This window comes from Ursus americanus, chromosome 12 (genome assembly GCF_024610735.1).
Source record: "Ursus americanus isolate L20-20 chromosome 12, mUrsAme1.1.p, whole genome shotgun sequence".
In the NCBI taxonomy this organism is placed as follows: domain Eukaryota; kingdom Metazoa; phylum Chordata; class Mammalia; order Carnivora; family Ursidae; genus Ursus; species Ursus americanus.
Window position 1 is genome coordinate 71,744,072 of NC_142138.1, and position 26,130 is coordinate 71,770,201.

Below are 26,130 nucleotides of genomic sequence, written 5' to 3' on the forward strand. Positions count from 1 at the left end.
GATAATGAGTCTGTGGCCTCTGCCACAGAACTGATGGATATGGATATAACCAAATTGTCAGAAATGGACTTCAGAGTAACAATGGTCAAGATGATGTGTAGGCTTGAAAAAAATATTAACGAAAATATTAATGAGAATATAGACTAAGGGTGGAAATGAGAGCGAAACTGGCAGAAATTAAAAATGCTATGAATCAAATGCAGTCAAAACTAGATGCTCTGATGGCCAGGGTAAATGAGGCAGAAGCACGAATTAGTGAATTGGAGGATAGGATGGTAGGAGAGAAAGTTAAAAGAGAAACTTGGCTCAAAAAAATCCAATCTCAAGAATGTAGGTTACAGGAGATTACTGACTCAATGAAATGTTCCAATGTCAGAATCATCAGCATCCCCGAGGGGGATGGAGAAAGAGAGAAGTCTAGAAGAGATATTTGAACAAATTGTAGCTGAGAACTTCGTTAACCTGGCAAAGGAAACAAGCACTTATGTCCAAGAGGCAGAGAGGACCACTCCCAAGGTCAATGAGAGCAAACCTACACCACGTCACGTCATAGTGCAATTCGCAAATATTAGATAGAAAAATACAGTATTGAAAGCAGCCAGGGGGAAGAAGATCCTTACATACAGAGGGAAAAATATCAGAACAATGTCAGACCTGTCTACAGAGTCCTGGCAGGCTGGGAAGCGTTGGCAGGGTATTTTCAAAGCTCTATCTGAGAAGAACATGCAGCCAAGGATACTTTATCCAGCAGGGCTGTCATTCAGAATTGATGGAGAGATAAGGACCTTCCAGGATTGGCAGAAACTGACAGAATTCGTAACCACCAAACCAGTCCTACAAGAGATATTAAGGGGGGTTCTATAAAAGTAAAAAGGCCCCAAGAGTAATACAGAACAGAAATATACAATCTATAGAAACAAAGACTTTACAGGCAACATGATATCATTAAAATCATATGTCTCAATAATCACTCTCAATGTGAATGGCCTAAATGCTCCCATAAAACACCTCAGGGTTGCAGATTGGATAAAAAGACATGACCCGTCCATTTGCTGTCTACAAGAGACTCATTTTGAACATAAAGATACATCCAGATTGAAAGTGAAGAGATGGAAAACCATTTTTCATGCCAATGGACCTCAAAAGAAAGCTGGGATAGCAATTCTCATATCAGACAGATTTGATTTTAATCTAAAGACTGTTGTTAGAGATACAGAAGGACACTGTATTATTCTTAAAAGATGTATCCAACAGTGTACATGACAATTATAAATATCTATGCCCCCAACAGGGGAGCAGCAAGATACACAAGCCAACTCTTAACCAGAATAAAGAGACATATAGATAAAAATACGATAATAGTAGGAGATCTCAACACTCCACTCTCAGCAATTGACAGATCACCTAAGCAGAAAATCAACAAAGAAACATGAGCTTTGAATGCCATACTAGACCAGATGGACCTAATAGACATATATATATATATATATATATATATATATATATATATATATATATATATATAGAACACTACACCCCAGAACAACAGAATACTCATTCTATTCCAATGCACATGGAACATTCTCCAGAATAGATCACGTGCTGCATCACACAACAGGTCTCAACCAATACAAAAGGCTAAAATTATTCCCTGCATATTCTCAGACCACAATGCTTTAAAACTGGAACTCAATCACAAGGAAAAATTTGGAAGACACTCAAACACTTGGAAACTAAGAACTATCCTGCTCAAGAATGATTGGGTAAACCAGGAAATTAAAAATCACTGAAAATTTCTGGAGAACAATGAGAATTAAAACACATCAGTCCCAAACCTTTGGGACACAGCAAAGGCAGTCCTAAGGGGAAAATACATAGCCATCCAAGCCTCACTCAAAAGAATAGAAAAATCTAAAAAGCAGTTTTTATATTCTCACCTCAAGAAGCTGTAGCTGGAACAGAAGAACAGGCCTAACTCACTCACAAGAAGGCAAATGATCAAGATTAGAGCAGAGATCAATGAATTAGAAACCAGGAGCACAGTAGAGCAGATCAACAGAACTAGAATCTGGTTCTTTGAAAGATTAGATAAGATCGATAAACCACTGGCCAGACTTATTCAAAAGAATAGTGAAAGGTCAAATTAATAAAATTATGAATGAAAGGGGAGAGATCACGACCAACACCAACGAAATAGGAAGGATCATTAGAAACTTTGATCAACAGCTTTATGCCAATAAATAAAGCAATCTGGAAGAGATGGAGGAATAACTGGAAACCTATAAAATACCAAGACTGAAACAGGAAGAAATTGATTATTTAAACAGACTGATTAATTATGAAGAGATTGAAGCAGTGATCAAAAACCTCCCCAAAAACAAGAGTCCAGGGCCTGACAGATTCCCCAGGGAATTATACCAAACATTCAATAAAGAAATAATACCTATTCTCCTGAAGCTGTTTCAAAAAATAGAAACAGAAGGAAAACTACCAAATTCATTCTATGAGGCCAGTATTACCTTGATCCCCAAACCAGGCAAAGACCCCTTCAAAAAGGAGAATTACAGACCAATTTCCCTGATGAATATGGATGCCAAAATTCTCAACAAGATCCTAGCTATTAGGATCCAACAGTACATTAAAAGGATTATCCATCAGGAACAAGTGGGATTCATCCCTGGAATGTAAGGGTAGTTCAACATTCGCAAATCCAGCAGTGTGATAGATCATATCAACAAGAAAAGAGTCAAGAACCATATGATCCTCTCAATCGATGCAGAAAAGGCATTTGACAAATTACAGCATCCTCCTCTGATTAAAACCCTTCAAAATGTAGGGATAGAGGGTATATTCCTCAATCTCATAAAAACCATCTATGAAAAGCCTACAGTGAATATCATTCTCAATGGGGAAAAGCTAAGAGCATTTGTCTTAAGATCAGAAACACGACAAGGATGCCCACTCTCGCCATTATTATTCAACATAGTACTAGAAGTCCTTGCAACAGCAATCAGACAACAGAAAGGGACAAAAGGTATCTAAACGAACAAAGAAGAAGTCAAATTGTCTCTCTTTGCAGATGACATGATGCTCTATATAAAAAACCCAACAGACTCTACTCCCAAACTACTAGAAGTTATAGAGCAATTCAGTAATGTGGAGGGATACAAAATCAATGCCCAGAAATCTGTTGCATTTTTATACACAACCAATGAGACTGAAGAAAGAGAAATTTGGGAATCCACTCCATTTACAATAGCACCAACAATCATACATTATCTTAGATATAACTTAACCAGAGACGTAAAGGAACTATACTCTAGAAACTACAAATCACTCTTGAAAGACATTGAAGAAGACACCAAAAGATGGATAAACATTCCATGCTCATGGATCGGAAAAATAAACATAGTTAAAATGTCTATGCTACCCAGAGCAATCTACACTTTCAATGCCATCCTGATCAAAATACCAATGACATTTTTCAAAGAACCGGAACAAACAGCCCTTCAATTTGTGTGGAACCACAAAAGGCCTCGAATCGCAAGGAATTGTTGAAGAAAAAAAAAAAAACAAAGCTGGGAGCGTCACATTGCTGGATTTCAAGCTGTACTACAAAGCTGTGATCATAAAGACAGCATGTTACTGGCACAAAAACAGACACATAGACCAATGGAACAGAATAGAGACTCCAGAAGTGGACCCTTGGCTCTTTGGGAAGTAATCTTTGACAAAACAGGAAAAAACATCCAGTGGAAAAAAGACAGTCTCTTCAATAAATGGTGCTGGGAAAATTGGACAGCTACATGCAAAAGAATGAAACTTGACCACTCTCACACCATACACAAAGATAAACTTCAAATGGATGAAAGACCTCGATGTGAGACAGGAGTTCATCAAAATCTTAGAGGAGAACATAGGCAGCAACCTCTTTGACATCGGTCACAGCATCTTTTTTCATGACACATCTCCAAAGGCAAGGGAAACAAAAGAAAAAATGAACTTGTGGGACTTCATCAAGATAAAAAGCTTCTGCACAGCCAAGGAAACCATTAAAAAAACTAAGAGGCAGCCCACGGAATGGGAGAAGATATTTGCAAATGACACCTCAGATAAAGGACTGGTATCCAAGATCTACAAAGAACATCTTCAAACTCAATACACAGGAAACAATCAAATCAAGAAATGGGAAGAAGATATGAACAGACACTTTTCCAATGAAAATATACAAATGTCTAACAGAGTCATGAAAAAATGTTCAAAATCATTAGCCATCAGGGAAATTCAAATCAAAACCACACTGAGATACCACTTTACGCCAGTTAGAATGACAAAAATTGACAAGGCAGGAAACAACAAAATGTTGGAGAGGATGTGGAGAAAGGGGATCCCTCCTACATTGTTGGTGGGAATTCAAGTTGGTACAGCCACTCTGGAAAACAGTGTGGGGGTTCCTTAAAAAGTTAGAAATAGAGCTACTCTCTGATCCAGCAATTGCACTACTGGGTATTTACCCCAAAGATAGAGATGTACTGAGGAGAAGGGCCATATGCACCCCAATGTTCATAGCAGCATTGTCCACATAGCTAAATTGTGAAAGGAGCTGAGATGCCCTTCAACAGATGTCTGGATTAAGAACATAATATAATAAAAACATTAAAATAAAAAAAGAAGTTGTGGTCCATATATACAATGGAATTTTACTCAGCCATCAGGTGGTATGATTACCCAACATTTGCAGCAACATGGATGGGACTGGAGGAGATTATGCTAAGTGAAATAAGTCAAGCAGAGAAAGTTAATTATCATATGTTTTCACTCATTTATGGGACATAAGAAATAGCAAGGAGATTGGTAGGAGAAGGAAAGGAAGAATGAAGGGGGTTAAACAGAAGGGGGAATGAACCATGAGAGTCTATGGACTCTGGGAAAGAAACTGAGGGCTTCAGAGGGGAGAGGGTTGGAGGATTGTGATAGGCCGGTGATGGGTATTAAGGGGGGCACATATTGCATGGTGCACTAGGTGTTATATGCAAATAAGGAATCATGGAAAATTGCCCCCAAATCTGGGGATGCAATGTATGGTGACTCATATAACAAAATGAAAATTATAAGGAAAAATTAAAATTAAAAAAAGAAAAGACAACAGACTGAATAGAAGAGAATATTTGCAAATCATATATTTGATGAGGGGTTAATAGCCAAAATATATAAATAACTCATTCAACTCAGTAGGAAAATAACAATGAATTAAAAACTGGGCAGAATATCTGAATAGCCATTTTCCCTAAGAAGACATACAGATAGACAACAGATGCATGAAAAGATGCTCTACATCAGTAATCATCAGAAAATGAGATATCATGCCTTACCTACTTGAATGGCTATTATATTAAAAAAAAGCAAGAAATAACAAGCATTGACAAGGTTGTGGAGAAAAGGGAACCCTTTTGCACTGTTGATGGGAATGTAAGTTGGTGCAGCCACCATAGAAAATAGTATGGAGGTTTCTCAAAAAATTAAAACTAGGGGCAGCTGGGTGGCTGGTTAAGCATCTGCCTTCGGCTCAGGGCATGATCCCAGCATTCTGGGATCGAGCCCCACATCAGGCTCCTCTGCTGGGAGCCTGCTTCTTCCTCTCCCACTCCCTTGCTTATGTTCCCTCTCTCACTGCCTGTCTCTCTCTCTGTCAAATAAATAAATAAAATCTTTTTAAAAAATTAAAACTAGAACTACTGTATGATTTAGCAATTTCACTTCTGGGTATTTACTCAAACTTAAAAAGATATATGCACCCCCATGTTCATTGCAGCATTATTCATTATAGTCAGGATAAGGAAATGACCTAAATGTTCACTGGACTAACGAATAAATAAAGTGTGGTAGGTATATGCAGTGGGATATCATTCGGCCATAAAAAAAAGAATGAGCTAAGATGACAGTGTAGTAGGAGGATACTAAGCTTGTCTTGTCCCTTAAACACAGCTATAACTATAAAATCATTCTGAATACCTAGGGGTATTCACTGACCACCTAACATGCTTACACTGAGTCCTGCCTCCCTGTACTCTGCTGGTACTGCTTTTCTTGGGCAAGTGTGTTTGAGGACCAGAGAAGGACCCTTCCCCAGAAAATCAGCAGAAAACTGTTCACACACCAGGTCTACTGGCCATGGAGTCCTGAAAGCCTTCAGTTCTAGCAGAAGTAGCATCAGGTCTCATTTAACAAGCAGACCAGTGCACACCTGGTCAAAACTCACCACGCCCTGGCCAAGATCTAAACAGTGACTACTGCAGGCAAGGAGAAGCTCTGCAGATGACTCAATTGAAGGACAGAGCAGTCAAAACACAGCAGCAGAGTACATGTACCACACACCACAAACACTTCCTGAAGTGCTAAGCTCTGGACACTGTATGACCTCTTCTTCATAAAGCCATTACTTTCAGGAATAGGAAACATCACAGGCTTTTCTAATACACAGAAGAAGATAAAAACCTAGACAAAAAGCCAAAGTGGAAGAATTCACCCCAAAAGAAAGGACAAGAAAAAGCCACAGTGAGAAATCTAATCAAAACAGATATAAGTAATATGCCTCATGGATAATTTAAAGCAATAATCATAAGGATACTTTCTGGGCTTTAGAAGAGCATGGAAGATATCAGGGAGACTCTTACTGTAGAGATCAAAGAGCTAAAAAACAATGAAGCAGAAATGAAAAATGCAACAATTTGAAACTGACTGAGTAATGACCAGAAGAATGGAGGAAGCAGAGGAATGAATAGGTAATATAGAAGACAGAATTATGGCAAATGATGAAGCTGAACAAAGAGAAAATTATGAATCACCAGAGTACACTCAGGGAATTCAGTTACTCCACCAAGTGTAATAACATTTTTAATCACAGGAGTCCCAGAAGAAACAGAGTGAGAAAAAGGGGCAGAAGGTTTATCTGAGGAAATATAGCTGAAAACTTCCCTAATCTGGGAAAGGAAATAGATACCCAAATCAAGGGAGCACAGAGAACTCCCATCAAAATCTACAAAAACAGATGTACACCAAGACATATTGTAGTAAAATTTGCAAAATATAGTGATAAAAAAATCCTAAAAGCAGCAAGACAAAGGAAGCCCCTAAATTACAAGGGAAGACCATAAGGCTAGCTGCAGATCTCTCTGCAGAAACTTGGCAAACCAGAAGAGAATGGCATGACATATTCATTGTGCTAAGTGGGAAAAATCTGCAGCCAAGAATGCTTTATTCAGCAAGGCTATCAGTCAAAATAGGAGAGATGATTTTCTCAGACAAACAAAAACTAAAGGAGTTCATTACCACTAAAGCAGCACTGCAAGAAATAGTACAGGAGACTCTTTCAGTGGGAAGGAAGAACCAAAACTGATAAAGACTAGAAAGGAATAGAGAAATAGCTCCAGAAACAATGACAAAACAAGTAACAAAATGGCACTATATTCATATCTAACAATAATTACTCTGAATGTAAATGTACTAAATGCTCCAATCAAAAGACATGAAGTGTCAGAATGGATAAAAAAAAAAGACCCTTCTATACGTTGCCTACAAGAGACTCATATTTTAGACCTAAAGCCACCTACAGATTGAACATGAGAGGATGGAGAAGTATTTATCATGCTAATGGACATGAAAAGGTGTCCAGCATAGCCATACTTGTATCAGACAAGCTAGATTTTAAACCAAAGACTATAACAAGACATGAAGAAAGGGCACTATATCATAATAAAGGGGCCTATCCAACAAGAAGATCTAACAATTGTAAATATTTATGCCCCCAACTAAGAAGTGCCCAAATATGTAAAACAATGACAAACATAAAGGAATTCATTGATAATAATAAAGTAATAGTAGGGGACTTTAACACCCACATTCATCAATGAACAGATCATCTAAGCAGAAAATCAACAAGGAAACAATGGTTTTGAATGGGACACTCGACCAGATGGATTTAAAGATATATTCAGAATATTTCATCCTAAAGAAGCAAAATACACATTCTTTTTGAGTGCACATGGGACATTCTCCTGAATAGATCACACTGGGTCACAAATGAGGCCTTGATAATTAAAAATGATTGAGATCATACCATGCATATTTTCTGACTACAACACTATGAACTGTGAAGCCATCCACAAGAAAAAATTTGGAAAGACCACAAATACATGGAGGTTAAACAACATGCCACTAAAGAATGCATGGGTCAACCAGGAAATTAAAGAAGAAATGTAAAAATACGTGGAAACAAATGAAAATGAAAACACTATGGTCTAGTGAACACTAGAACACTATGGGGATGCAGTGAAAGTGGTCATAAGAGGAAAGTATATAGTAATACAGGCCTACCTCGGGAAGCAAGCAAAATCTCAAATACACAACCTAACCTTACACCTTAAAGAGCTAGAAAAAGAACAACACTGAAGCCTAAAGGCAGCAGAGGAAGGGAAATAATAAAGGCTAGAACAGAAGTAAATGATAGATAAAGTAAAAAACAAATACAAAAAAACAGTACAATAGATCAATGAATCAGGAGCTCATTCCCTGAAATAATTAATAAAATTGATCAACCCCTAGCCAGACTTATCAAAAAGAAAAGAAAAAAGACCAGAATAAATAAAATGACAAATGAGAGAGGAGAAATCACAACCAACACCACAGAAATACAAACAATTATAAGAGAATATTATAAAATATATACCAACAAATTGAGCAATTTGGAAGAAATGGATAAATTCCTAGAAACATACAAACTCCAAAACTGAAAGAGAAAGAAATAGAAAATTTGAACAGACTGATAACCAGCAAAGAAATGCACTACTGGGTATTTACCCCAAAGATACAGACGTAGTGAAGAGAAGGACTGTATGCACCCTGATGTTCATAGCAGCATTGTCCACAAGAGCTAAATTGTGGAAGGAGCTGAGATGACCTTCAACAGATGACTGGATTAAGAAGATGTGGTCCATATATACAATGGAATATTACTCAGCCATCAGAAAGAAAGATTTCTCAACATTTGCAGCAACATGGACGGGACTGGATGAGATAATGCTAAGCAAAATAAGTGAAGCAGAGAAAGACAATTATCATATAGTTTCACTCATTTATGGAACATAAGAAGTAGGAGGATTGGTAGGAGAAGAAGGGGAAGAAGAAAGGGGGGGTAAACAGAAGGGGGAATGAAGCATGAGAGACTATGGACTCTGTGAAACAAATTGAGGGCTTCAGAGGGGAGGTGGGTGGGGGAATGGGATAGGCTGGTGATGGGTATTAAGGAGGGCACGTATTGCATGGTGCACTGGGTGTTAAACGCAAGTAATGAATCATGGAACTTTACATCAAAAACTAGGGATGTACTGTATGGTGACTAACATAATATAATAAAAAAAAAGAAAGAAATTGAATCAGTAATCAAAACTCTCCCAACACACAAAGTCCAGGGCCAGATGGCTTACCAGGAGAATTCTACCAAACATTTAAAGAAGACTTAATACCTATTCTTGTCCGTTTCAAAAAAAAAAAAGAAAAGAAAAGAAAGAAGGAAAGAAAAAGAAAAGAAATGGAAGGAAAAGTTCCAAACTCATTGTATCAGGCCAGCATTACCATGATTCCAAAACCAGACAAAAACTCCATTCAAAAGGAGAATTACATGTCAGTATCCCTGATGAACATGAACGCAAAAATTCTCAACAAGATACAAGCCCAGATGTCCTTTGACAGATGAAAGGATAAAGAATATGTATATGTATATGTATATGTATATGTATATGTATATATATACACACACACACAAAGGAATATTACTCAGTCATTAAAAAGAATGAAATCTTGCCATTTGCAATGACAAGGATGGAACTAGAGAGTATTTTGCTAAGTGAAATAAGTCAGTCAAAGACAAAAACCATATGCTTTCACTCATATGTGGAATTTAAGAAACAAAACACATGAACATAGGGGAAGGGAAGGAAAAATAAAATAAGTTGAAAATTGAGAGGGAGGCAAACCATAAGAGATGCTGAACTCTAGGAAATGAACTGAGGATTGCTGGAAGGGAGGTGGGTGGGAGGAAGGGATAATTGGGTGATGGGTATTTAAGGAGGGCCCTTGATGTAATGAGAACTGGGTGGTACATGCAACTGATGAATCACTAAATCCTACCTCTGAGATGAATTAAATAAATAAAAAAAAGAATTGGAGCAGTTAAATATTTCCAAGGACAGTTTTATCAACTGTAGACTGGTAGTTTCAGGGGGAAAATGATAAAAAATTTTGTACCCTATCTTTCCAAATTTAAAACATGGCATTAACTATGGTTGTCACAGACATCTCATTATGTTAATAATTATTACATTTGTAAAGATTTCAGAACTGCTTAATTAAAGGGGCCAGTTTATGCATGTTTTCCATTATGTTTTAAAATGTACTTTGTGTGTTCATACTGTTGTGCTTTGTTATATCTTCAAATTAGAAAAAGTCATTAATACTTCAAAATTGAAAAAAAAGAAACTAGCAAATTGAATCCAACAGTATATGAGAAGAATCATTCATCATGATCAAGTAGGTTTTATTCCTCGGTTGCTGAGTACACCACATTAATAAAAGAAAAGATAAGAACTATATGATCTTCTCAATAGATGTATTTTGACAAAATACAGCATTCATTCTTGATAAAAATCCTCCACCATGTAGGGGTAGAACTTACCTCAACATCATAAAGACCATATACAAAGACCCACAACTAATATCATCCTCAATGGGGAAAAACAGAGCTTTTCCTCTACAGACAGGAACAAGACAGGGATGTCCACTCTCACCAGTGTTATTTAGCATAGTACTGGAAGTCCTAACCTTAGCAATCAGATAACACAAAGAAATAAAAGATATTCAAATCTGCAAGGAAGAAGTCAATCTAGATACCTAGTAATAAACCTAACCAAAGAGGTAAAAGACCTGTACTCTGAAATTTACAGAACACTTCTGAAAAAAACTGAAGATGACACAAAGAAATAAAAAAACATTTCATGCTCATGGGTTGGCATAACAAATATTGTTAAAATATCTATACGACCCAAAGCAATCCACACATTTAATGCAATCCCTTTCAAAATACCACCACCATGTTTCACAAGATTAGAACAAACAATTCCAAAATTTGTATGCAACCAGAAAAGACCCCTATAATCAAAGCAGTCTTGAAAAAGAAAGGCAAAGCTAGAGGCATCACAATTCCAGACTTCAAGCTATACTACAAAGCTATCACTACAAAGTAGTGATCAAGACAATATGGTACTGGGACAAAAACAGAAATATATTTTTTTGGATATATTGATCAATGGACAAGAATAGATGACTGAGAAATGAACTCGCAACTATATGATCAACTAATGTTTGACAAAGCAGGAAAGAATATCCAATGAAAAAAAGATAGTCTCTTCAACAAATGGTGTTGGTAAAATTGGACAGCCACATGCAGAATAATGAAACTGGACCATCATATACAAAAATAAATTCAAAATGGATGAAAGGCCTCAATGTGAGACAGGAAATAATCAAAATCCAACAAGAGAACACAGGCCATAACCTTTTTTACATTGGCTATAGTAACTTCTTACAGAGATATGTCTCCTGAGGCAAGGGAAGCAAAAGCAAAAATAAACTATTGGGACTTCATCAAGATAAAAAGTTTCTGCACAGCAAAAGAAATAGTCAACAAAACTAAAAGGCAGCATAAGGAATGGGAGAAGATATATACAAATGACATATCTGATAAAGGTTGGTGTCCAAAATATTTAAACTTGTAAAACTGAACACCCCAATAATAAATAAATGGGCAGAAGACATGAATAGACATTTCTCAAACTAAGACATACAAATGGCTAACACACATATGAAAAGATGGTCAATATCACTCATCATCAGGGAAATACAAATAAAAACTACAATGAGATATCATCTCATACCAGTCAGAATGGCTAAAATTAATGCAGGAAGAAATAGGTTTTGGCAAGGATGTGGACAAAGGGGAACCCTCTTATACTGTTAGTGGGAACTGGGAGCAACCACTCTGGAGGACAGTATGGAAATTCCTCAAAAAGTTTAAAATTGAACTACCCTATAACCCACCAGTTGCACTACTAGGTACTTGTCCAAAGGATACAAAACTGATTAGAAGTGATACATGCATGGTGATGTTTGTAGGAGCATTACCGACAATAGCCAATTATGGAAAGTACCCAATGTCTTTGACTGATGAATAGGTACAGAAGATATATATATATACACACACAATAAAATATTACTTGGCCATAAAAAAGAATGAAATCTTTCCATTTACAACAACGTGGATGGAACTAGAGAGTATTATGCTAAACAAAATAAGTCAGAGAAAGACAAATACCAGGATTTCACTCATATGTTTAACTTAAGTAATGAAACAGATGAACATGGGCCATAAAAAGGGAGGCAAACCATGAAACAGACTCTTAACTGTAGAGAAGAAACTGAGAGTTGATGGAGGAAGGTGGGTGGGGGATGGGTTAAATGGTTGATGGGTATTAAGGAGGGCACTTATTATGATGAGCACTGGGTGTTGTATGTAAATGATGAATCAACAACCTGAATCTAATATTACACTGTATGTTGACTAACTGGAATTTAAATCAAAATTTGAGAAAGAAAAAAAAAAGAATGAAATCTTGTCATTTTGACAACATGGACAGAACCTGAGGCCATAATGCCAACTGAAATACAGCATATAGATAAAGACAAATACTGTGTTACCTATCTTATATTGGAATCTAAAAAAAAAAAAAAGCCAAGATCATAAATACAGAGAACAGATTCATGGTTGCCAGAAGTGGGAGCTGGGAGTGGGTGGTGGAAGAAATTGGTGAAGGGGGCTAAAAAAATGTCTGTCTATGGTCAAGCTTCATGAATAGTAACTGGTATTTAGTTAAATGCAAATTTTCTTTCTTTCTTTCTTTCTTTCTTTCTTTCTTTCTTTCTTTCTTTCTTTCTCTCTCTCTCTCTCTCTCTCTTCTTTCTCTCTCTCTCTCTTCCTTCCTTCCTTCCTTCCTTCCTTCCTTCCTTCTTTCTCTTTCTTTCTTTCTTTCTTTCTTTCTTTCTTTCTTTCTTTCTTCTTTCTTTCTTTCTTTCTTCTTCTTCTTCTTCTTCTTCTTCTTCTTCTTCTTCTTCTTCTTCTTCTTTCTTCTTTCTTTCTTTCTTTCTTTCTTTCTTTCTTTCTTTCTTTCTTTCTTTTCTTCTCTCTCTCTCTTTCTTTCTTTCTTTCTTTCTTTCTTTCTTTCTTTCTTCTATCTTTCTTTTCTTCTCTCTCTTTCTTTCTTTCTTTCTTTCTTTCTTCTTTCTCTTCTTTCTTTCTTTCTTTCTTTCTTTCTTTCTTTCTTTCTTTCTTTCTTTCTTTCTTTCTTTCATATTGTGTTAGTCACCAAACAGTACATCGTTTTTGATTTAAAGTTCCATGATTCATCACTTGCGCACAACACCCAGTGCACCATGCAATACATGCCCTCCTTAACATCCATCACCAGCCTATCCCATTCCCACGTCCCCCTCCCCTCTGAAGCCCTCAGTTTGTTTCCCAGAGTCCACAGTATCTCATGTTTCATTCCCCCTTCTGTTTACCCCCTTTCTTCTTCCCTTTCTTCTCCTACCAATCTTCCTACTTCTTATGTTCCATACATGAGTGAAATCATATGAAAATTGTCTTTCTCTGCTTGACTTATTTCGCTTAGCATTATCTCCTCCAGTCCTGTCCACGTTGCAGACAATGTTGAGAAATCGTTCTTTTTGATGGATGAGTAATATTCCATTGTATATATGGACCACAACTTCTTAATCCGGTCATCTGTTTGAAGGTCATCTCGGCTCCCTCCACGATTTAGCTATTGTGGACAATGCTGCTATGAACTTTGAGGTGCATAAGGCCCTTCTCTACACTACGTCTGTATCTTTGGGATAAATACCCAGTAGTGCAATGGCTCATCATAGGGTAGCTCAATTTTTAACTTTTTGAGGGACCTCCACAGTGTTTTCCAGAGTGGCTGTACCAATTTGCATTCCCACCAACAGTGTAAGAGGGATCCCCTTTCTCCACATCCTCTCCAACAATTGTTGTTTCCTGCCTTATCAATTTTTGCCATTCTAACTGGCGTAAGGTGGTATCTCAGTGTGGTTTTGATTTGAATTTCCCTGATGGCTAATGATTTTGATCATTATTTCATGTGTCTGTTAGCCATTTGTATGTCTTCATTAGAAAAGTGTCTGTTTAAAAAAAATTAAAAAAAAAGAAAAGTGTCTGTTCATATCTTCTGCCCATTTTTTGATTTGTTTATTTGTTTCTTGTGTATTGAGTTTGAGAGGTTCTTTGTAGATCTTGGATACGCATCCTTTATCTGTAGTGTCATTCGCAAATATCTTCTCCCATTCCGTGGGCTGCTGCTTAGTTTTTTTGACTGTTTCCTTGGCTGTGCAGAAGCTTTTTATCTTTTTTTTTTAAGATTTTATTTATTTATTCGACAGAGATAGAGACAGCCAGCGAGAGAGGGAACACAAGCAGGGGGAGTGGGAGAGGAAGAAGCAGGCTCATAGCAGAAGAGCCTGATATGGGGCTCGATCCCAGATTGCCAGGATCACACCCTGAGCCGAAGGCAGACACTTAACCGCTGTGCCACTCAGGTGCCCCAGAAGCTTTTTATCTTGATGAAGTCCCACAAGTTCATCTTTTGTTTCTCTTGCCTTTGGAGATGTGTCATGAAAAAAGTTGCTGTGGCCGATGTCATAGAGGTTGCTGCCTATGTTCTCCTCTAGGATTTTGATGGACTCCTGTCTCACATAGAGGTCTTTGATCCTTTTGGAGTTTATCTTTGTGTATGGTGTGAGAGAGTGGTCAGGTTTCATTCTTTTGCATGTAGCTGTCCAATTTTCCCAGCACCATTTATTGAAGAGACTGTCTTTTTTCCACTGGATGTTTTTTCCTGCTTTGTCAAAGATTACTTGCCCAAAGAGCCAAGGGTACACTTCTGGAGTCTCTATTCTGTTCCATTGGTCTATGTGTCTGTTTTTGTGCCAGTACCATGCTGTCTTTATGAGCACAGCTTTGTAGTACAGCTTGAATTCTGGCAACATGATGCCCCAGCTTTGTTTTTCCTTTTCAAGAATTCCTTGGCGATTCGGGGCCTTTTGTCGTTCCACACAAATTGAAGGACTGTTTGTTCCAGTTCCTTGAAAAATGTCCTTGGTATTTTAATCAGGATGGCATTGAAAATGTAGATTGCTCTGGGTAGCATAGACATTTTAACTATGTTTCTTCTTCCAATCCATGAGCATGGAATATTTTTCCATCTTTTTGTGTTCTTCAATGTTTTTCAAGAGTGATTTGTAGTTTCTAGAATGTAGGTCCTTTACGTCTCTGGTTAAGTCATATCTGAGATAATGAATGATTTTTGGTGGTATGGTAAATGGAATGTATTCCCTAATTTCTCTTTCTTCAGTCTCATTATTCGTGTATAGAAATGCAACTGATTTCTGAGCATTGATTTTGTATCCCTCCATATTACTGAATTGCTCTATAATTTCTAGTAGTTTGGGGGTGGATTCTTTTGGGTTTTCCATATAGAGTATCATGTCATCTGTGAGGAGAGACCGTTTGACTTCTTCTTTGCTGATTTGGATACCTTTATCCCTTTTTCTTGTCTGATTGCTGTTGCAAGGACTTCTAGTACTATGTTGAATAATAATGGCGAGAGTGGGTATCCTTGTCGTGTTCCTGATCTTAAGGGAAGGGCTTCCAGCTTTTCCCCATTGAGAATGATATTCACTGTAGGCTTTTCATGGATGGTTTTTATGAAATTGAGGAATGTGTCCTCTATCCCTACTCTCTGAAGGGTTTTAATCAGGAAAGGATTCTGTATTTTGTCAAATATTTTTCTGCATCTATTGAGAGGATCATATGAGTCTTGCCTTTTTTCTTGTTGCTATAATCTATCACACTGATTGATTTGCGAATGTTGAACCACCCTTGCTTCCCAGGGATATATCCCACTTGGTCATGATGGATAATCCTTTTAAACTACTGTTGGATCCTATTAGCTAGGATCTTATTGAGAATTTTTGCATCCATATTCATCAGGTATATCAGTCCGTAATTCTCCTTTTTGATGGGGTCTTTGCCTGGTTTGGGGATCAAGGTAATACTGGCCTCATATAATGAATTTAGTAGTTTTCCTTCTGTTTCTATTTTTTGAAACAGCTTCAGGAGAATAGGTATTATTTCTTCCTTGAATGTTTGGTAGAATTCCCTGGGGAATCCATCAGGCCCTGGAGTCTTGTTTTTGGGGAGGTTTTTGATCACTGCTTCAATCTCTTCATAATTAATCGATCTGTTTAAAAAATCAATTTCTTCCTGTTTTAGTCTTGGTAGTTTATAGGTTTCTAGGAAGGCATCCATTTCTTGCAGATTATTTAATTTATTGGCATAAAGCTGTTGGTAAAAGTTTCTAATGATCCTTCCTATTTCATTGGTGTTAGTTTTGTTCTCTCCCTTTTCATTCATAATTTTGTTAATTTGGGTCCTTTCTCTCTTATTCCTTTTGAATAAGTCTTGCCAGTGGCTTATCGATTTATTTATTCTCTCAAAGAACCAGCTTCTAGTTCTGTTGATCTGCTCTACTGTGCTCCTGGTTTCTAATTCATTGATCTCTGCTCTAATCTTGATCAACTGCTTTCTTGTTATGGATTAGGCCTATTCTTCTGTTACTGTTCCAGCTTCTTGAAGTGAGAATATAAAAACTGCATTTTAGATTTTTGTATTCTTTTGAGTGAGGCTTTGATGGCTATGTATTTTCCTCTTAGGGCTGGCTTTGCAGTTTCTCATAGGTTTTGACCATTGTGTTTTCATTATTGTTGATCTCCATAAATTTTTTAAATTTATTTTTGATTTCCTGGTTTATCCAATCATTCTTGAGCAGAATGGTTCTTAGTTTCCAAGTGTTTGAGTGTCTTCCAAATTTTTCCTTGTGATTGAGTACCAATTTCAAAGCATTGTGGTCTGAGAATATGCAGGGAATAATTTCAATCATTTGGTATTGGTTGAGACCTGTTTTGTGACCCAGCACATGATCTATTCTGGAGAATGGTCCATGTGCATTCGAATAGAATGAGTATTCTTTGGTTCTGGGGTGTAGTGTTCTATATATATCTATGAGGTCCATCTGGTCTAGGATGGCATTCAAAGCTCTTGTTTCTATGTTGGTTTTCTGCTTAGGTGATCTGTCTGTTGCTGAAAGTGGAGTGTTGAGGTCCCCTACTATTAATGTATTTGTATGTATATGTCTCTTTTTTTGTTGTTGTTTAAGAGTTGGCTTGTGTATCTTGTTGCTCCCCATTTGGAGGCATAGATATTTATAATTGTCATATCTCCTTGTTGGATACATCCTTTAAGAATAATATAGTGTCCTTCTGTATCTCCAACTGCAGTATTAAATTTAAAATCAAAACTGTTGATATGAGAATTGCTACCCCAGCTTTCCTTTGAGGTCCATTGGCATGAAAAATGGTTTTCCATCCATTAACTTTCAGTCTGGATGTATCTTTAGGTTCAAAATGAGTCTCTTGTAGACAGCAAATGGATGGTTCATGTCTTTTTATCCAATCTGCCACCCTGTGGCATTTTATGGGACCATTTAGGCCATTCACATTGAGAGTGATTATTGAGAAATATGATTTTAATGATGTCATGTTGCCTGTAAAGTCTTTGTTTCTATAGATTGTAAATTTCTGTTCTTTATCCCTCTTGGGGCCTTTTTACTTTTATAGAATCCCCCTTAATATCTCCTGTAGGGCTGGTTTCTTGGTACGAAATTGATCAGTGACTGGCCATTCTGGAAGGTCCTTGTCTCTCCATCAATTCTGAATGACACCCTTGCTGGATAAAGTATCCTTGGCTGCATGTTTTTCTCTGACAGAGCTTTAAAAATACCCCCCCAACCCTTTTTCTCACTCCAGGTCTGTGTAGACAGGTCTGACGGAATCCTAATGTTTTTGCCCTTGTACATGAGAAATTTCCTTGCCCTGGCTGCTTTCAATACTGTATCCTTGGCTCTAATATTTGCGAATTGCACTATGACGTGACATGGTGTAGGTTTGTCATGGTTGAATTTGGGAGGGGTCCTCTCTGCCTCTTGGACACAAATGCTTGTTTCCTTTGCTAGATTGGGGAAGTTTTCAGCTACAGTTTGTTCAAATATCTCTTCGAAATGTCTTTCTCCACACCCTCAGGGATGCTGATGATTCCGACATTGGTACGTTTCATTGAGTCGGTAGTCTCCGGTAGCCTACATTCTTCAGATTGGATTTTTTTTTGAGCCAAGTTTCTCTTTTAGGTTTCTCTTCCACCATCCCATCCTCCAATTCACTAATTCATACTTCTGCCTCATTAACCTGGCCGTCAGAGCATCTAGTTTTGACTGCATTTGATTCATAGCATTTTTTATTTCTGCTAGATTCGCTCTCATTTCCGCCCTTAGAGATTCTATATTCTCCTTAATATTTTCGTTAATATTTTTTTCAAGTCTACACATCATCTTGACCATTGTTACTCTTAACTCCATTTCTGATAAATTGTTTATATCCATATCCATCAGTTCTGTGGCAGAGACCACAGACTCATTATCTTTTCTTCGCTGGGGTGGATTTCTCCTTCTTGTCATTCTGATGGGAGAGGTTATGGGGTTCCCCAGAGCCCGAATTATTGATAAGGACCCAGGCAGTGTGCTCTTGTTTTATAGGGCCCTTAGATATGTGAGCTTCTTGATTTTTCAGCCTGCCTTCTGGGGGAGGGGCCTGCACGTTGATAAAGATATGAAACTCTGTTTGGGAAGAGTCTCCGTGTCCCCTGCGAGGGGGGATGGGGATTGGCACAGTGTGATCTGGTATTTCTGGGCTTATGTTCTCTGGCGGCTTTCCTTGGTGGTTTTCTCTGACTCTCCTAGAGTCAGAGCAGCAGTGGCCAAATCTTATCCTCTGTTTCAGAACAGAGATATCGCAGTCCTCTCTCCACTGAGCTCTTCTGGCCTCTTTAACTCTGTTTCTGTTGGTGCTGATAAAAACCCTACAGCCGGCATCCCGGCCCTCACTTCCTGGGCTGGCACGTCTCTGTCCTTTGTGTTTCTAACACCGCTAACCGCCAGCCGCCCCTGCGAGCTCCCTAGCTCGCTGTTTCACTGTGGTTCACACGCGCACTCCGGAGCGCAGTTTTTCAGTCTGTTCACACTCATGCTCCTGATCTCCCGGTCTCAGTCCCGTTCCAGTGAGCACACTGGAGCACCAGTTTTCAGTTTGGATGCCCACGTGTTCCCAGGCTCACGATCTCAGTCTTTTCTCTCGCGGGTGCCGGTCTGCGAGTCCGGCTGCTCCCCTTTGCAGGTGGCTACCGCTTCCTGGTGCCTGAGCACAGAGGTTCCCTCCCCCTTCTGTTTCTCTTCTGATATTTGTGCGCGGATTCATGGCTCCCCAATTCCTACCTCAATACTCAGTGCTGGCGATATTCATTTGTAGAGATCCAGATGTATCTTCCTGCATCTCAGGCTGATTCTGTGGGTTTTCCGGATGGTCTGGTACCTCTCCAGCTTGGCTCAGGGGACCAGCTGAAAAAGAGGACCCCTACTCCTCTGCCATCTTAACTCCTCATGACCTAAATGCAAATTTAAATAACGATGATAGACTCTATTATTTACCCATAACATTGATTAACGTGTCAAAGTTGATAGTATGAACTTTTACTTTTTTTAAAGATTTATATATTTATTGGATAGAGATAGAGACAGCCAGCGAGAGAGGGAACACAAGCCAGGGGAGTGGGAGAGGAAGAAGCAGGCTCCCAGATGAGGAGCCTGATGTGGGACTCAATCCCAGAACTCTGGGATCATGCCCTAAGCCGAAGGCAGATGCTTAATGACTGAGCCACCCAGGTGACCCGATAATATGAACTTTTGACCCAGTGCTGGGAAATGGCAACTTTTGTATCTCTCTAATAGGAGTGTAAATTGATAATTACTTTAAAGGTCAATTTGGCAATACCTATTAAATTTAAAATTGAATTGCACACACCCTACGTGCCAGTAATTCCATTTCTAGAACTCCACCCTAAGGAAACACATGCATGGACAAGGATACAAGGGCAAGATATTTATTGCAGCATTGTTTGTAATACTGAAAAATTCAAAGCAACTTAAATGCCTACCAATAGATAAATGGCTAAATAAACATTGGTATATCCTTATCATGGAATTCTATATTGCAATTAAGAAGAGTGAACTAGTTTTATATAAATCAACATTTCCAAACATTGTTCAGTGAAAAATGTATAATGCAAAACAATAAGTACAGTATGATATGTTTTATATAAAAATACACACTAAGTGTTAAATATTTTATCTGTCATCCTTTTTATCTGAGAAAAACACTTTTAAGGAATCTGGGAGGAATCAAGATCAACTACCCAGTGATTATCCCTGGGGATGAGAGGACAGGGTTTGATTTGAGATGAAGGTCAGCAGAGACTAGCTTTATGTATAAATATTCTAATTTAAAAAAGGAAAAATGTCCAATTTGCCGAGGGTCCATTTCTGGGTTCTCTATTCTGTTCCATTGGTCTATGTGTCTGTTTTTGTGCCAGTACCATGCTTTCTTTGTGATCACAGCTTTGTAGTACAGCTTCAAATCTGGCAACGTAAAAAAAAAAAAAATCTGGCAATGTGATGGCCCCAGCTTTGTTTTTCCTTTTCAACAATTCCTTGGCGATTCAGGACCTTTTCTGGTTCCACACATTTTAAGGGTTGTTTGTTTCAGTTCCTTTTCCTTTTTAATAATATTTTGTTTATTATATTATATTACTCACCATACAGTACATCCCTAGTTTTTGGTGTAAAGTTCCATGATTCATTACTTGCGTATAACACCCCGTGCACCATGCAATATGTGCCCTCCTTATACCCATCACCAGCCTATCCCATTCCCCCAGGCCCCTCCCCTCTGAAGCCCTCAGTTTGTTTTCCAGAGTCCATAGTTCTTTGAAAAATGTCATTGGTATTTTGATCAGGATGGCATTGAAAGTGTAGATTGCTCTGGGTAGCATGGACATTTTAAATATGTTTATTCTTCCGATCCATGAGCATGGAATATTTTTCCATCTTTTTGTGTTCTTCAATGTCTTTTAAGAGTAATTTGTAGTTTCTAGAATATAGGTCCTTTACGTCTCTGGTTAAGTTAATTCCGAGATAACATATGATTTTTGGTGCTATTGTAAATGAAATGGATTCCTTAATTTCTCTTTCTTCAGTCTCACTGTTCGTGTATAGAAATGCAACTGATTTCTGAGCATCGATTTTGTATCCCACCACATTACTGAATTGCTCTATAACTTCTAGTAGTTTGGGGGTGGATTCTTGTGGGTTTTCCATATAGAGTATCATGTCATCTGTGAAGAGAGACAGTTTGACTTCTTCTTTGCCATTTTGGATACCTTTTGTCCCTTTTTGTTGTCTGATTGCTGTTGCAAGGACTTCTAGTACTATGTTGAATAATAATGGTGAGAGTGGGTATCCTTGTCGTGTTCCTGATCTTAAGGGAAGGGCTTCTAGCTTTTCCCCATTGAGAATGATATTCACTGTAGGCTTTTCATAGATGGTTTTTATGAGATTGTGGAATGTACCCTCTATCCCTACACTCTGAAGTGTTTTAATCAGGAAAGGATGCTGTAATTTGTCAAATGCTTTTCTGCATCTATTGAGAGGATCGTATGGTTCTTGACTCTTTTCTTGTTGATATAATCTATCACACTGATGGATTTATGAATGTTCAACCACCCTTGCATCCCAGGGATGAATCCCACTTGGTCGTGATGGATAATCCTTTTAATGTACCGTTGGATCCTTTTAGCTAGGATCTTGTTGAGAATTTTGGCATCCATATTCATCAGGGTTATTGGTCTGTAATTCTCCTTTTTGATGGGGTCTTTGCCTGGTTTGGGGATCAAGGTAATACTGGACTCATAGAATGAATTTGGTAGTTTTCCTTCTTTTTCTATTTTATGAAACAGGTTCAGGAGAGTAGGTATTATTTCTTCTTTGAATGTTTGGTAGAATTCCCTGGTTAATCCGTCAGGCCCTGGACCCTTGTTTTTCGGGAGATTTTTGATCACTGCTTCAATCTCTTCATAATTAATCGGTCTGTTTAAAAAATCAATTTCTTCCTGTTTTAGTCTTGGTAGTTTATAAGTTTCCAGGAAGGTATCCATTTCTTCCAGGTTGTTTAATTTATTGGCATAAAGCTGTTGATCCAAGTTTCTAATGATCCTTCCTATTTCACTGGTGTTCATTGTGACCTCTCCCTTTTCGTTCATAATTTTATTAATTTGGGACTTTTCTCTATTGTTTTGAATAAGTCTTGCCAGTGGCTTATCGGTCTTATTTATTCTTTCAAGGAACCATCTTCTAGTTCTGTTGATCTGCTCTACTGTGCTCCTGGTTTCTAATTCATTGATCTCTGCTCTAATCTTGGGGACTAATATGGTGAGTAACATAATATAATAAAATAATATTTTTTTAAAAAGAAAGCATAATATAATTTCAGATACTAATAATATTAATAAAAAATCAAAATACAAAAATATGTGTTTATATATTATTTCATAATTAAAATTAATTGTAAAAGGTTTATATTACTCTGGTTTATTTGTTGATAGAATGCCTCAGTGTGTAGTGATGATTTGCACAGTAATTTTTATGCTGATGTACAATAGAGGGTAGCATGATTTTGAAGTGTTTTATTTATAGTAGTAAAATGACTCATGTACTAGCAGGCTTGAATGTTTATGTAATATGCTGATATGTTAAAAATAAGAAAAAAACCCATTGAAACTACTCAAAAAGCTGGGCTCTCATGATGAGTCTTTATTTATTTATTTGTTTATAAGTTTTATTATGTTATGTTAGTCTCCATACAGTATACCCTTAGATTTTGATAGTGTTCCATGATTCATTATTTGCATATAATACCCAGTGCACCATGCAATATGTGCCCTCCATAATACCCATCACCAGCCTATCCCAGTCCACCACCCCTCTCTCCTCTGAAGCCCTCACTTTCTTTTCCAGAGTCCATAGTCTCTCATGGGTCATTCCCCTTCTGTTTACCCCCTCCTTCATTCTTCCTTTCCTTCTCATACCGATCTCCCTGCTATTTCTTATGTTCCATAAATGAGTGAAACCATATGATAATTGTCTTTCTCTGCTTCACTTATTTCACTTAGCATAATCTCCTCCAGTCCCATCCATTTTGCTGCAAATGTTCAGTAATCTTTCTTTCTGAAGGCTGAGTAATATTCCATTTATATATGGACCACATATTCTTACTCCAGTCATCTGTTGAAGGGCATCTCAGCTACTTCCACAATTTAGCTATTGTGGACAATGCTGCTATGAACATTGGGGTGCATATGGCCCTTCTCTTCACTACTTCTGTATCTTTGGGATAAATACCCAGTAGTGCAATTGCTGGATCTTAGGGTGGTTCTATTTTTAACTTTTTTTTTAATTAATGATTTTTTATTATATTATGTTAGTCACCATACAGTACATCCCCGGTTTCCGATGTAAAGCTCGATGATTCATTAGTTGCGTATAACACCCAGTGCACCATGCAATACGTGCCCTCCTTACTACCCATCACTGGTCTATCCCATTCCGCCACACCCCTCCCCTCAGTTTGTTTCTCATAATCCATAGTCTCTCATGTTTCATTCCCCCTTCTGATTACTCCCCTTTCTTTATCCCTTTCTTCCCCTACTGATCATTCTAGTTCTTATGTTCCATAGATGAGAGAAATCATATGATAGTTGTCTTTCTCTGCTTGACTTATTTTGCTTAGTATTATCTCCTCCAGTGCCGTCCATGTTGCAGCAAATGTTGAGAATTTGTTCTTTCTGACAGCTGAGTAATATTCCATTGTATATATGGACCACGACTTCTTAATCCAGTCATCTTTTGAAGGGCATCTCAGCTCCTTCTATGATTTGGCTATTGTGGACAATGCTGCTATGAACATTGGGATGCATATGGCCCTTCCCTTCACTTTGGGGTAAATACCCAGTAGTGCAATTGCTGGATCAGAGGGTAGCTCTATTTTTAACTTTTTAAGGGACCTCCACACTGTTTTCCAAAGAGGCTGTACCAACTTGCATTCCCACCAACAATATAGGAGGGATCCCCTTTCTCCACATCCTCTCCAACATTTTGTTGTTTCCTGCCTTGTCAATTTTTGTCATTCTAACTGGCGTAAAGTGGTATCTCAGTGTGGTTTTGATTTGAATTTCCCTGATGGCTAATGACTTTGAACATTTTTTTCATGTGTCTGTTAGCCATTTGTATGTCTTCATTGGAAAAGTGTCTGTTCATATCTTCTGCCCATTTTTTGATTTATTTGTTTCATGTGTATTGAGTTTGAAAAATTCTTTGTAGATCTTGGGTACTAATCTTTTATCTGTAGTGTCATTTGCAAATATCTTCTCCCATTCTGTGGGCTGCCTCTTAGTTTTTTTTGATGGTTTCCTTGGCCGTGCATAAGCTTTTTATCTTGATGAAGTCCCACAAATTCATTTTTTCTTTTGTTTGTCTTGCCTTTGGAGATGTGTCATGAAAATAGTTGCTGTGGCCAATGTCAAAGAGGTTGCTGCTTGTGTTCTCCTCTATGATTTTGATGGATTCCTGTCTTCAGATCGAGGTCTTTATCCATTTGGAGTTTACCTTTGTGTATAGTGTGAGAGAGTGATCAATTTTCATTATTTTTTATGTAGCTGTCCAATTTTCCCAGCTCCATTTATTGAAGAGACTGTCTTTTTTCCACTGGATTTTTTCCCCCTGCAGTGTCAAAGATTAGTTGCCCAAAGAGCCGAGGGTCCATTTCTGGGTTCTCTATTCTGTTCCATTGGTCTATGTGTCTGTTTTTGTGCCAGTACCATGCTGTTTTTGTGATCACAGCTTTGTAGTATAGCTTGAAATTTGGCAACGTTATGCCCCCAGCTTTGTTTTTCCTTTTCAACATTTCTTTGGCGATTCGAGGCCTTTTCTGGGTCCACACAAATTGAAGGGCTGTTTGTTCCAGTTCTTTGAAAAATGTCATTGGTATTTTGATCGGGATGGTATTGAAAGTGTAGATTGCTCTAGGTAGCATATACATTTTAACTATGTTTATTCTTCTGATCCATGAGCATGGAATATTTTTCCATCTTTTTGTGTCTTCTTCAATGTCTTTCAAGAGTGATTTGTTATTTCTAGAATATAGACCCTTTACATCTCTGGTTAAGTTAATTCTGAGATAATGTATGATTTTTGTGCTTTTATAAATGGGATCGATTCCATAATTTATCTTTCTTTAGTCTCATTGTTCGTGTGTAGAAATGCAACTGATTTCTGAGCGTTGATTTTGTATCCCACCACATTACTGAATTACTCTATAAGTTCTAGTAATTTGGGATTGAAGTCTTTTGGGTTTTCCATATAGAGTATCATGTCATGTGTGAAGAGAGATAGTTTGACTTCTTCTTGCCTATTTGGATACCTTTTATCCCTTTTTGTTGTCTGATTGCTATTGCAAGGACTTCTAGTACTATGTTGAATAATAATGGTGAGAGTGGGCATCCTTGTGGTGTTCCTGATCTTAAGGGAAATGTTTTAAGCTTTCCCCCATTGAGAATGATATTTGCTGTAGTCTTTTCATAGATTGTTTTAATGAAATTGAGCATTATACCCTCTATCCCTACACTCTGAAGTGTTTTAATCAGGAAAGGATGCTGTGTTTTGTCAGATGCTTTTTCTGCATCAATTGAGAGGATCATATGGTTCTTGACTCTTCTTTTTGATATGATCTATCACACTGATGGATTTGTGAATGTTGAACCACCCTTGTATCCCAGCAATGAATCCCACTTTTTCCTGATGGATAATCCTTTTAACGTACTGTTGGATCGTATTAGCTAGGATCTTGTTGAGAATTTTGGCATCCATATTCATCAGGGTTATCAGTCCATAA

At 37.7% G+C, this 26,130-nt stretch overlaps 1 long non-coding RNA gene across 2 annotated transcripts in view; it reads left to right on the forward strand.

The window, feature by feature from the left end:
- LOC148109233 (uncharacterized) overlaps positions 1-26,130 on the forward strand; it is a 338,759-nt gene that overhangs the window by 124,401 nt on the left and 188,228 nt on the right. The window contains exon 5 of one of the 2 annotated variants that reach the window (XR_015726417.1): positions 22,526-22,613. The exons of the other annotated variant lie outside the window; for it this stretch is intronic. This is a non-coding gene — a long non-coding RNA (uncharacterized LOC148109233). The remainder of the gene's footprint in view (positions 1-22,525; positions 22,614-26,130) is intronic. 2 annotated transcript variants of the gene reach the window in all.